Source organism: Crotalus tigris, unplaced genomic scaffold, assembly GCF_016545835.1.
Source record: "Crotalus tigris isolate CLP2741 ecotype Arizona unplaced genomic scaffold, ASM1654583v1 scf7180000017614.5298720, whole genome shotgun sequence".
In the NCBI taxonomy this organism is placed as follows: domain Eukaryota; kingdom Metazoa; phylum Chordata; class Lepidosauria; order Squamata; family Viperidae; genus Crotalus; species Crotalus tigris.
Window position 1 is genome coordinate 2,317,887 of NW_024096513.1, and position 13,507 is coordinate 2,331,393.

Sequence of the window (13,507 nt, forward strand, 5' to 3'; positions counted from 1 at the left end):
AGAATTCAACATTATAGAAGCACAACCAATAGAACACAGTCAAACTAGAGTCTTGGACTTCAAGAGAGCTAATTTCAATAAACTTAGAGAGGGCTTGGGAAGGATTCCATGGATGAGAATCCTCAAGGGGAAAACAACTCAAGAAGCTTGGGAAATTTTGAAAAATGAGATAATAAAAGCACAGTCTAGCACAATACCAACAAAGAGGAAAAATAACAGCTCTCAAAAGAAACCAGCATGGCTGCATAAAGAACTCTCTGACAAATTGAAAGATAAAAAGGACAAGTATAGAAAGTGGAAAGAGGGGAACATAACTAAGTCAGAATATCAGCAAATAGCCCGAGCCTGCAAAGATGAAGTGAAGAAAGCCAAGGCTCAAAATGAACTGAGGCTTGCGACCAAAGTCAAAAATAACAAAAAAAGCTTCTTTCAACATGTAAAAAACAAGAAAAAAGTGAAGGAAATGATTGGTCCATTAGTGGGTGGAAGTGGCAAGAAGGTGACAAGCAACAGGGAGAAAGCAGAACTATTTAACTCATTTTTTGCATCTGTCTTTACACAAAGGGAAAAAACAGACCAACCTATCAAAAATAGTGCCACAAAAAACAAAACAGAAACACAAGTTAAGATAGGCAAGAAAATCGTTAGTGAGCACCTGTCCAGCCTAGATGAGTTCAAATCGCCAGGACCAGACGGATTACACCCCAGAGTTCTCAAGGAACTGGCAGATGTGATATCGGAGCCACTGAACTATATTTTTCAAAGATCCTGGAACACAGGGGAACTACCAGAGGACTGGAAAAGAGCTGATGTAGTTCCCATCCTCAAAAAAGGAAAAAAAATGGATCCAGGAAATTACAGACCTATCAGCCTGACCTCAATACCTGGGAAGATCCTGGAAAAGATAATCAAACAACGAATCAACGAACACCTAGAGGCAAACAAAGTCATTACTAAAAGCCAACATGGGTTTGTCAAAAATAGATCATGCCAGACAAATCTTATTGCATTCTTTGACCAAGTGACAAAATTAGTGGATCAGAGGAATGCTGTGGACATAATTTACTTGGACTTCAGTAAGGCATTTGATAAAGTAGATCACAACCTACTACTTGACAAGATAGAAAAATGTGGGGTAGACAGAACCACCACCAGATGGATCCGTAGCTGGCTGACCGGCCGTACTCAGCGAGTGGTCCTCAATGGAACTGCATCTATATGGAGGGAAGTGTGTAGTGGGGTGCCCCAGGGCTCTGTTCTGGGCCCAGTACTCTTCAACATCTTCATCAACGATTTGGATGAAGGGATAGATGGGGAACTCATCAAATTTGCAGACGACACCAAGCTGGCAGGAATAGCCAACACTCCAGAAGACAGGCTTCAGATACAGAAGGATCTGGACAGACTTGAACACTGGGCACTAACTAACAAAATGAAATTCAATGGTGAAAAAAGCAAGGTTCTACATTTAGGCAAGAAAAACCAAATGCACAAGTACAGCATAGGTGGCACCATGCTCAATAGTAGTAACTGTGAGAGGGACCTCGGAGTCCTAGTAGACAATCACTTAAATATGAGCCAGCAGTGTGCTGCAGCTGCCAAAAAGGCCAACACAGTGCTAGGCTGCATTAACAGAGGGATAGAATCAAGATCACGTGAAGTATTAATACCACTCTTCAATGCCTTGGTAAGGCCACACTTGGAATACTGCATCCAGTTTTGGTCACCACGATGTAAAAAAGATGTTGAGACTCTAGAAAGAGTACAGAGAAGAGCAACAAAGATGATTAGGGGACTGGAGGCTAAAACATATAAGGAACGGTTGCGAGAATTGGGTATGTCTAGTTTAACGAAGAGAAGGACAAGGGGGGACATGATAGCAGTATTCCAATATCTCAGGGGCTGCCATAAAGAAGAGGGAATTAAGCTATTTTCCAAAGCACCTGAAGGCAGGACAAGAAGCAACGGGTGGAAACTAATCAAGGAGAGAAGCAACCTAGAACTAAGGAGAAACTTCCTGACAGTGAGAACAATTAATCAGTGGAACAGCTTGCCTCCAGAAGCAGTAAATGCTCCAACACTGGAAGTTTTTAAGAAGAGACTGGACAGCCATTTGTCCGAAATGGTGTAGGGTTTCCTGCCCGAGCAGGGGGTTGGACTAGATGACCTCCAAGGTCCCTTCCAACTTTACTACTATTACTTATTACTATTACTTATTACTTACCTCCAAGGTCCCATCCAACTCTGTTATTCTGTTCATATGACTTTGGGTCAGGCGTCTGTCTCTCAGCCTAGCCTACCTTACAGGAGGGAAGACTAAAATGGTTTCCAATGAAAAGACAAGAGATCAGTGCAGTGACTACATAAATGCCAATCAATATTGCCCACCTGGTTTCTTTGAAGCACACCACCATCCCAGAATATTTCAGAAAGAAAGGCTTGACAGCTAATGCTCAGAGGAGTGTTCCTACTCTGCTTTCTTTTCCTGTCAACCGGGCCTCAATCTTGCTATTACCGAGATACTTCTGGTTTATTGTGAGTCAATTTCAGCCATTTGCTACAAGGGGGGAGGGCTGAAAGCAGACCCCCCTCCCTCTGATGGCTTTTCCCTCTGTCACGTGGATGCACCTTGGCTGAGCCATCGAGTCTCATTAGGCTGGCCTCGCCTGGATGCGTTATTGATTTTTCCTCATTCTATTCATTACTAACCTCATCACAGTTTAGAAGCCATTTGGAAAAATTTACAAGTAGAAATAAAGGAAGGGGGGGGGGATCTGTTCAAGAGGAGACATCTCCAGGGGCGGGGAAGAAAGTTTTACCTGATTACAAAGAACTTCTTGGTGGAGGAGGGAGACGTTTGTATCAGGAACTGGAGGATTAGTTATCTGTTAAATGATACAGATCGTAAAACTAATTGGTACTGGGAGAATATTGATAAGTGGGCCAAAAAGCCTTAATTTAGTCAGCCTTAATGTAAAATGGGGTGTGATGGCTCAGCGGTGAAAAATGCTGAACTTGTCAGCTGGAGAGCTGACAGCCCAGGTTTGAGACCCAACCTCTACGCAAGAGGGTGAGCTCCCCATTCTTTGCTCCAGCTCCAGCCCACCCAGCAGTGTGAAAGTATGGAAATACGAGTAGACAAATACCTTTAGTGTGAAGGTGACAGCGCTCTGTGTGCCTTTGGCGTATAGCTATGCTGACCGCATGGCCACAGAAATTGCCTTCGGACCACGCTGGCTCCCTTGCCCAAGAAACGGAGGTGAGCACCGTGCCCTAGAGTCACACACGACTGACAGGGAAAGTGTTACCTTTTAATGTGAAACGGCTGCAAGAATTTAAAAAAAATGTAATTTTAGGACTGTCTTGCCTGAGTGGAGGCTAGAAAAGAGTTATGGGGAGGGATTTGCACAAGGCAGAGGATGGGTACCTATCTGAGACCTTTTATGGAGAGTAGCTGATGCCCAGGATCAATTCCCGGACTGCCATAAGACATGGAAGGCTGCTGGTGCTCTTTGCAAATGCTTTCCTTTGTCTTTTTTGCAATTAAAAAGCAATATAATCAGGAGGCCTTACCTCTGGAAGTGCAGCACTCATTATTATCTTTCCTTGTAAAACATGATTCATTGCTACAGCAAAAGCTTTCTTGTTCCCAAGTAATGCACATATATAATACAGGGTTCCTCACATCAGTGAGGCATTTTAACATGCAGGGGAGAAAGAACATGGTTGGTGAGGGGAATGGAGGCCCTTTGGCCAGATAAAGGAGAAAGGGGTCGTCAAAGCCAAGATTGCAAATGGGAGCAAAAGGAGATGTGCCTGCTGAAAGAAAAGTGACTTAAAGAAAGAACTTTAGAAAGGAACGGAACGGAACGGAACGGAACAGAACAGAACAGAATAGAATAATAGAGTTGGAAGGGACCTTGAAGGTTTTCTGGTCCAACAACCTGCTCAAGCAGAAGACTGACAAATGATTGTCCAATCTCTTCTTAAAAATGTCCAGTGATGGAGCACCCACAACATCTGAAGGCTGTTCCACTGGTGAATTGATCTCATTATCAGGAAATTTCTCCTTAATTCCAAGTTGCTCCTCTCCTTGATTAGCTTCCATCCATTGTTTCTTGTCCTGCCTTCAGGTGCTTTGCAGAATAGGCTGATCTCCTCCTCTTTGTGGCCGCCCCTCAAATATTGGAACACTGCTGTCCTGTTACTCCAGTCCTTTTTAAAAAAAAATATATTTTATTGATTGTTAATATACACGTTAATATTTGGTAAACAGCGTGTTGTCTTGGTTAGTTTAAAAAACAATCAATAATAATTAATTTCTATAATTCTATAGTCCATATAATAGCTTTACTTGATTTCCTCTACTTCCAATAATATTCTCCTTTGCCAACCTTAAATTAATACAGTTCTTATTTAAATAAATGACAATTAAATATAGACATTTTTCTCATGTTTCTGGAAATAATAATCACATCAATATAAAGCTTCTTTTCACTGATCATCTTGATTGTCTCGTCATAAATCCTGTTTACATTCTTATTTAAATTTGTTTTCTCCACAATATTCAAAACATTGTTGCGCTTCTTTGTACTTTTTCCAGAGTCTTAACATCTTCTTTTATATTGTGGTGACCAAAACTGGATGGTATTCCAAGTGTGGTCTTACCAAGGCCTTGGTAAGTGGTACCAACACTTCACGTGATCTTGATTCTATCCCTGGGCTGTTAATGCAGCCAGGACTGCACTGCCTTTTTTTGGAGGCTGCAGCACAATGCTGCAAAAAGGATGGAAGCTAGGCTGATGTCAACCCAGACTGAGCAGGAGTGACAGCATGAATCCCATGGATACCGGTAGTAGAAGGTTACTCTGGCTCAGGGGCTTGGCAACTGTGGACAGATTCTCCTCAGCTGTCCAGTGTTCCTAACATGGCGGGCATTCACTTCCCATTTTCAATCGTATGTTGCTAGTGCAGAAGAAAACTCTTTACTGCAGTTTGACAATTGTGCCTCACGCATCACCAGGTTGGTGGCAAATGACAGCTTATGGGCACCAATGAAATAAACTCTCCCCAGTATTTAAAATAAATAAGAAAAAAAATCTTGCCTTGTCAGGGGAGAGTGGCAGGCTACTTGATGCCTTTCGCCTCCATCCCGCCTTCCCTATTTCACGACAATTCAAATTGAGTTTTCCATCAGAAAGTCTTTGTGGACGTCTCGCTTATAGCTACGGCCTTTGCACTCAGCAGAGGAGGAATTCAGGCTGAAAGAGAGGAGACAGTAATGACAGGGACGGAGTCAGAGAGATGGTGCCATTTCCTATAGCAGAAGGCCAGACCGATTTGGACAATTGGGGGGGGGGGGCTGAGCATCACAATCTTCCTGGTGCTCAAGACATTTGCTGCCGAAGGCGATCTCCACAGGAAGGGAAGGAGCACAGGATTTATGCCAGTGAGCCTGATGGAGAAGGTGGGAGACGGCAGCTGTAGCCTCTAGGGAGCCCAGGGCCCTCGCCCTGCCCCCCCTTGTGATATCGCCTCTTCAGCCAAGGAGCTGCTGCTCATGGCTCCTTATGCTCCTTCTTGGGTAATAAGAAGAGTAAGGAAGACAACAGTCCACTCACTGCAATTCTAGGCAGCATTTCACACAAAGCCAGGTCTGTCCCTCTGAGCCTGCAAATCAGACCCCTGCCCCACAAAAAATGTGAAAAGCCCTCTACATGACCAAAGGCCCAGGGTTCTCCCCCCCCCCCAAGTAATGCATTTGCCATGTTTTTGATGCTGGTTTTTTGGGGTATCAGGGTTGTCTCCTTCCCTGCTACTGGATAACCTTTCACTAGCCTATTTATTCAGCACGGGGACACTCTTAATTTTGGCTGTTCTGCCGCACTCTGATCCCTCTTCTTTCCCTTTGCTGGTTGGTTTGATTGAGAGGACTTATATGGCTGCCCTTCGCATACAATGATGCTGGGCAGGGAGCGACAAGAATGAGGCCACCCTCCCCTCCAGCTTAGAAATGCCTACAGCAGGGTCTCCAACTTGGCCACCTTTAAGATTTGGGGACTTCAACTCCTAGAATTTGGGGAATTTGGGGGAATTCTGGGAGTTGAAGTCCACAAGTCTTAAAGTGGGCAAGGTACCTGCAGATTTCATTTCATTCTGTTGAACAATAAATAAGTTACTGTTATTAGTGTTCTCTTTGTGTTGGTCAATAAGAGATAAAAACCTTGTTTGGAGTCAAGCTCTGCAGTGAATTGGGCTGCCTCTGATTTTGGATCAAATCAAAGTGGACGCTAGTAGGGTCAGGCCACACTCCGAGAGGAAGCTGCTTCTGATCGCTCTTTCCATCTCAGCTTCCTTCTGCTATAATTCTTTCCTTCACTTTTCCCCAGCACAGTGTCATTCACTCTTTTTTTCCTGTTTTTTTTGGAAGGCCTTGTGGAAATAATTTAACTTCTGTTTATAATGTCTTTTCAGTTAAATCAATCACCTAATCCAGGAAAGCTCTGATTTGTCTCCATCCTCCAGTCTAAGTTTATTTTGATTCATTTCTTAGCTGGACCTGGATCCTCCATTATTAAATTGTCACCAATTTGCCTGTTATAGCAGCCCAGGATTACATCAGGAAGTTAGTCCCCAATCATGATACTGCAATGAAATTCTCTCAGCGTTTGGGATTTTGAAGAGCCAGTTTTGGGAATGCTGGCTTGTAATCTGCACATGTCTTCGCTGTGGTAATTAGAAATGGTTAAGGCTGTTGAGGCATTGCTTTCCTGTAATGAACTCAAAACAAAATTAAAAAGAGTTTCCAAGGAGCATTTAACATACAGCTGTATTATTTAGTAATAGCCCTCCTCATGGGTCCTTTCAAGCAGATTAAAAAGCAAACTTTGGAATGATCTGCCTGTGCATTATTATCATTCTGAGCTGTGCTTCCCAATTTTCCCAATTTTAAATCCTGATTGGTAAAAATTAGATTCTGGAATATCCATCCTAATATTGAATTGGAAGAATGGATTAGTAAATTTAAAAAAAAAACAGATATATAAATGGGAAGACTGGAAGAACAAGATAAAGAATATAATACAATTAAAGAATGTTTTATCAGATACTAAATTAAATTGGTTGAATTTAATACAATTAGAGAAATGGATAAAAATGGAAGAAAAGTTTGACGTGAAAGATAGACAGTTAACAAAATTTGAAATGATTTGAAAAGAAAATTTGAAAATTTGAAAAGAAAGTGAGGAAAATGAAGAATATATAGGTAATAAAGTATATTAACTGAACTAGAAGATCAGGCAAAAGGTTTAAAATTAATCTGGGAAACAGATTTAGGAGAAATAAACAATAAAGATTGGAAAAAAATATTTGGAACAGAAGAGTATATAAGAACATATCAGAGTTAAGGAAAATGGATATAAAGTGATATGGAGGTGGTACCTAACACCACATAAATTAAATCAAATAGATGTTAAATATACAAATATTTGCTGGAGGTGAGAGAAAGAGATTGGAACATATAAACATATGTGGTAGGATTGTGATCGCGCACATGTGGCTTAACACAATGCCTGGTTCCCACAGCATGCTGAGCCACCAGTTTCTCCACCACATTTGAGCCTTGTCTGCACATGGTGCAACCCCAGCTAGGGGTCGGCCCAGCCCCTGGTATGAATTTGCAAGGCTGAGCAAGCAGCTTTCAGCAGCTCTCCATCAATGACAGCCGTTCAGCACCGTGTGTGATATTGCTCATTACCATGAACATGCCCTAGTAGCAGGGGAACAAATTAGATTAACCTAATGTGGTACATCATTATTTAACACAGTTTCAATCCCTGTTGTTCATAACCCACCTTTTAATCATCCCAAAGCTGTGCTCGCCTTGACAGTGGATTCTCCATGCTTGTAAAACGTAGGGGAGGGAAGCTCCTTGGAGAAAAGTCCCATCCTGCTCTGGAAAAGAGCAAGGGGCAAAGTGCGTCCTGAGAATGGCTCCAACTCTTGCTGCAGAAATGCAAAGGCAAGTGAGATGTGTGTGTGTGTTTTTAACGGCAATAGAAGAATTCCCTCTGAGTAATTTGCAAAATGCTTTGGGGCATCCATGCCAAGTTGAGCTATTACTAGCCTAGCCAAGCAGAAGTCAGGGAAAGAAAAGGAGAAGAAAGGAGATATTTTTTGAATATGTGCCACCGAGTCAATATTGATCCTCAGGAGTCACACAGATAGACTTCCAGGACGATCTGTCCCCAGCCTGGTGCTGCAGTGGGACACCTATTATTTTTGCAAACAGGTTCATCCTCCTGGCTGCTGGTCATCCCTTTCTTCTCTTCCTTTCTACCTATCCCACCAATATGACAGACCTGTCCACAGACCTGGGTCTTCCCATAATGTGTCCGAAGTAGGATAATTTCAGCCTGGTCATTTGTGCCTCGAATAAGAACTCTGTGTCCGCTTTTGGTCACCATGATACAAAAAAGATACTGAGACTCTTGAAAGAGTGCAGAGAAGAGCATCAAACATCTTTAAGGGGCTGGTGACTTAATTGTACGACAAATGGTTGTAGAAACTGGGTATGTCTAGTTTAATGAAGAGAAGGACTAGTGGTGATAGCAATCTTCCACTTCTTCAGGGGCAGTCACAGAGAAGAGCGGGTCAATCTATTCTCCAAAGCATCTGAGGGCAGGATAAGAAGTAACAGGTGAAAACTTACCAAACAGAGAACCAACCTAGAACCAAGGAGAAATTTCTTGATGCTAAAATTATTGCCCCCAGTAGTTGTGGATGATCCATCAATGGAGGTTTTCAAGAATAAAATGGAGGACCCTTTGTTTGGAATGGTATAGGTTCTCCTGGTGGAGTAGGATGGCTGGACTATAAGACCTTCAAAATCCCTTTCAACTCTGTTGTTCTACGTTCGATGACTTTCCTACCTTTGGTGACTCCTAGTAGGTGGGGGATACACTGTCGGTGTCCTTGCCTGGCAGGCCTTGCTCACCCTAGCCAGAAACTCTCTCCCAGTCCCCTGACAGTGAAGCAGCTGTGCAGGACTTGAGGGGACTAAATGGGGTACTGGTAGTCCTCAGTCAATAACTGTTTGTTTAGCAACCACCCATGGTTACAATGATGCAAAATGATCTATACATAATTGCACACCAATTCTGCTTTTGCTCTCGCTCCTTATCTGACTCGGAAAGCTATGCAGATATAAGTTCACATCTCAACAGTCTTCAACAGTGATTATTGTTAGGTGTGTACTTGGTTCCACAGTAATCAAAAAATGCTACCTGGTTCTGAGAGAAGTAAAACAAAGGGGTCCAGATGGTGGTTGGGCAGCTAGGGTACTCGACCGCCTTCAAGGAAGATTGGATGGACAGGAGGCCCTGGCCCTTCCCCACGTGCTCTGTAGGGGTCCTTGCTGGGTTTTTTGGAGAAGCTGCCCAGTCTTTAGGAGTACAAGGGTTCCTGAGCCAAGGCAAGGTCCAAGTGGACAAGGGTTAGGTGCAGAGAGAGGCGGCGTTCATAGTTTCCTCCATAGCTCATTTAGCAAATAAGATGACCACCAACTCAGCATGATAGACAGGAACAAGCCTATTATTTTCTGAGCTGTTGACAAAGGTAGCAATTTTCAACTATGTGGCACTGCACACTTGACTTCTCATGACCTTTAATAATTCACCTTAAAACAATAATAAAAAGGACAATTTAGAAGAAACGGCTATATATCTCAGGATTGATTTCCTGCCAGTCTTTCAACAGCACACAACTTTCAGCTGCAGAATGTTTGACTTCCTTTCAATCAATGCAAACCTCTGAAATTTGTGGGCGGGCGTGGGGGGGGCACGGAAAAGGCAGGTCATATGTGCAAATGAGGGGACACAGGGAGACCTTTGGAGCCGAAGGGCTGGGCCTTGGATTGGAAGCGAAGGAGAAGGAGAAGCTTGCTGCCCGGGGGCACCTAGGCAAGGGTGGGGAGTCTGCCCCCCCTCTTGCCTGGAGAAAGAGCTGGGTCATCTGCTGCTGGACAGCACAACTCCAGCCACTGCCTCCCCCTCCCTGCCCTCTCCCACCCCACTTCCTGGGACAGTTATTTATGGTCCAAATCCCAGTGGGACCCAGCACAAGCTTTACGCATGGAAAAGTGCAGGAAAATCCTTGGCTTACGGCCACAATTGAGCTCAAAATTTTGATCGCTAAGGAAGACAGATGTTAAGTGAGATTTGCCTCATTTTACAATCTTTGTGAAGTGAATCACTCCGGTCTTGACTTTGCTTGTCAGAAGGGGATCACGTGACCCCAGGACCCTGCAAGGGTCAGAAAGGTGAGTCAGTTGCCAAGCGTCAAGAGTTTGGTCACCTGCCCTTAGGGATGCCACAAAAAACAGTCCTAAGTCCCTTTTTTCCAGAACTGCTGTAAGTTTGAACAGTCACTAAAGGAACTGCCTGCCTGCAACCCAAGTGGTGCAGGAGGGAGCAGGGCTTCCCTCAGAAAACAAAAGAGCTAGATTTTTACCTGCCCGGCCAAACCAGTCAGGCCCACCAATCCTATCTCTCTCTCCAGGGACTTTTGTGCTTTGCCATATTAACTGGCTCCGCTTAGTGAAAGCGGGGGGGGGGGGGGGGAGGGAGCAAAATTAGAAACTCAAAATCAGTTGCTGGGGGAAGAAGGGTGTTTACAACGTAAATTGACCAAAGCCTCTTTTCCCCCCCCCTCCCAAATGATGCATTTATTCTCACCACTTATAATGCCTGTTCGGATGCCTGGTGCTAAGCTCGAAGGAATGAAAGATTTAGCGTTCCTTTTTCTCTTATAAAACTGGAAGGTTTGGGGAAGTTTACTGCAATAGGCTGTACCAGCAAAGGAGAGCTTTTGTAGTTCAGGGTTGAAATGAAGGGTCCTTGGTGCTCTCCGAGTCTGGTGGTTTTCTTGCAGATGTTTCATTACCCAAACTAGGTTACTTCATCAGGTCTGATGATGGGCTACCTCTAGCACTGATGATGTTATCCAGTTTGGGTGATGAAACGTCTGCAGGAAAACCACCAAGCTCAGAGAGCACCAAGGACCCTCAGATTGACTGGAGTAATTTCTCTCTATACCTCATGCAGATTAACACCTCCAGCTGAGATGGGGGGGGGAGAGGAAGCCCAGGCAATTAGTCTTCCATCACTAATTGGAAATGCATTTTCCCGGGCCTCATTTACTGCCATCAAAATGCTGAAATGTTTCAATCTCTGAATTAAGCTTTCATTACGTTGGGAAATAATAAACTTTCATATGAAATATATATTAATTCTTTGAGGACTGGATGGTATCCCATCTGCCTCGTGTACAAAATATCCCATTTTATCCTACTGATCAATTTCTGTTCATTATAAAGCTATTTATGCTGAAAGTGGCCTAGTTCCAGGTCCATACAGATCTTGCCTGGGTAAAGAGGGCATGGGAGAACACGTAAAGTCCTTCCATCCTCTTTCCTCTATAATCACCAAAATGTTTCGTTTTTCTGGCTTCTCTTAAAGCAGAGGCAACTATAAAACCTCTGGACTTTAACTCCCAGGATTGGAGTTGATAAACCTGGCAACTTTAAGTCTTGTGGAGCCCCAAATTTCTATTGCTAAGGGAGATAGTTGTTTTTGAATTTCCCCCCATTTTACGATCTTTCTTGTCAAGGTTGTTAAGTGAATCACTGCAGTTATTAAGTTAGTTGTTAAATAAATCTGGTTTCCCCACTGATTTTGCTTATCAGAAGGTTGCAAAAGGAAATCACGTGACCCCAGGATACCACAACCGTCGTAAATAGGAGTCAGTTGCCAAGCATCTGAATTTTGATCACACGAACGTGGAAACGCTGCACTGGTTGTGTGAAATGAAAGTAACTTTTTCAGTACTGTTGTAACTTTGAATGGTCATTCAATGAACTCTTGTAAGTTGAGGACTACCTGTATTGTTTTTTGTTTTTTTTTTTAAAAAGAAGCTGCAGTGGGAATACAGATTTCTGCAAAGGAAGCTTGCAGTCCTTTTGCCATCTTGAGTATTGTGAAAGACTGTGGGATGAGCTCAGGCACCGTTGCCCTCTTCTCAGTTCTCCAGTGGCAAGAAAGGGCAAAAGCAGATGTTGCCTACCTCTGATATAGGATCTCCTGCTTGTGCAGGGACTAGAAGACTTGTAAGTTCCCTTACAACTCTGTTATTCTGTATCTATCTCTGCATCCCTCTGAGGCCCTTGCTGAAATCCTATCCAAAAGAATTAGGGTCTCTGGAGAGGAGCAGCCCACCTGCAATGCACAAGCAAGTGGTTTCCTTTCCTCCTGAACGAGCCCCTCTAGATAAGAGCAGGGAGTCGCAAATCTTTCCACCAAAGAGCCTGCTGTTTATTCTCTAAATTTACTCCTCGCAGCAGCTGGTGCTTATCTAAACTTTGTGCAGAGATTACTGGACCCCGTAGGCTCTGTCCGGGGCAAGCATATTTCAAATAGATTTGTAGCTTAGCCTGCAACAATGTCAACAACTAAATAATTTCACCGGCTGAGCAGTATGAACAGGAGTGTTTACGTTCTCTGCTGTTGACCTAAAACAAATGTTTGTGGAGGTGACACCACAATGGCTATCACAAACGTTGCTCAGCATCTGCAGCTCAAGCCTCCAATCAATCAATCAATCAATCAATCAATCAATCCAATCAATTAATCATAATAGAGCTGGCAGGGACCTTGGAGGTCTTCTAGTCCAATGCCCTGCTCAAGCAGGAGACTCTATACCATTTCAGACAAGTGATTGTCCAGTCTCTATTAAAAACCTCCAGTGATGAAGCACCCACAACTTCTGGTGGCAAGCTGTTCCACTGGTTAATTGTCCTCACTGTTAGGAAGTTTCTCCTTAATTCCAAGTTGCTTCTCTCCTTGTTTAGTTTCCATCCGTTGCTTCTTGTCCTGCCCTCTGGTGCTTTGGAAAATAAATTGACCCCCTCCTCTTTGTGGCAGCCTCTCAAATACTGGAATACTGCTATCATGTACTGCTAGTCCTTTTCTCTAGACTGGCCATACTCAAATCCTGCAACCGTTTTTCATATGTTTTAGTCTCCAGGCTTTTAATCATCTTAGTTGCTCTTCTTTGCACTTTTTCCAAAGTCTCAACTTCTTTTTTGTAATGTGATGATCAAAACTGGCTTCTAAGATCCAGTTCTTGAGAGAAAGCGCTCATGTTGGGAACAGTGGAAGGATCAAAAAGACAATAATCATCAGCCAGGTGAGTGGAGTCAGTTACAGCCGAAATGTGTTCACTGTTGGAAGCCCGAAGGGCCAGGTTAAGGACACATCATCCTGGGAAATCCATATCTGTGGGGCTGCTAGCAGTTGGAAATGACTTGATGGCACATAATCAATTAATAAGCAATTGTTTATCACATGTAGTTTCTTCCCATCTTTCTTTTTTAATGATTTGAATTCAGTTATCTAATTTAAAATTTAATTAGAGACATGTTTTGATGAGAGAATGGATATGAAATATCTTA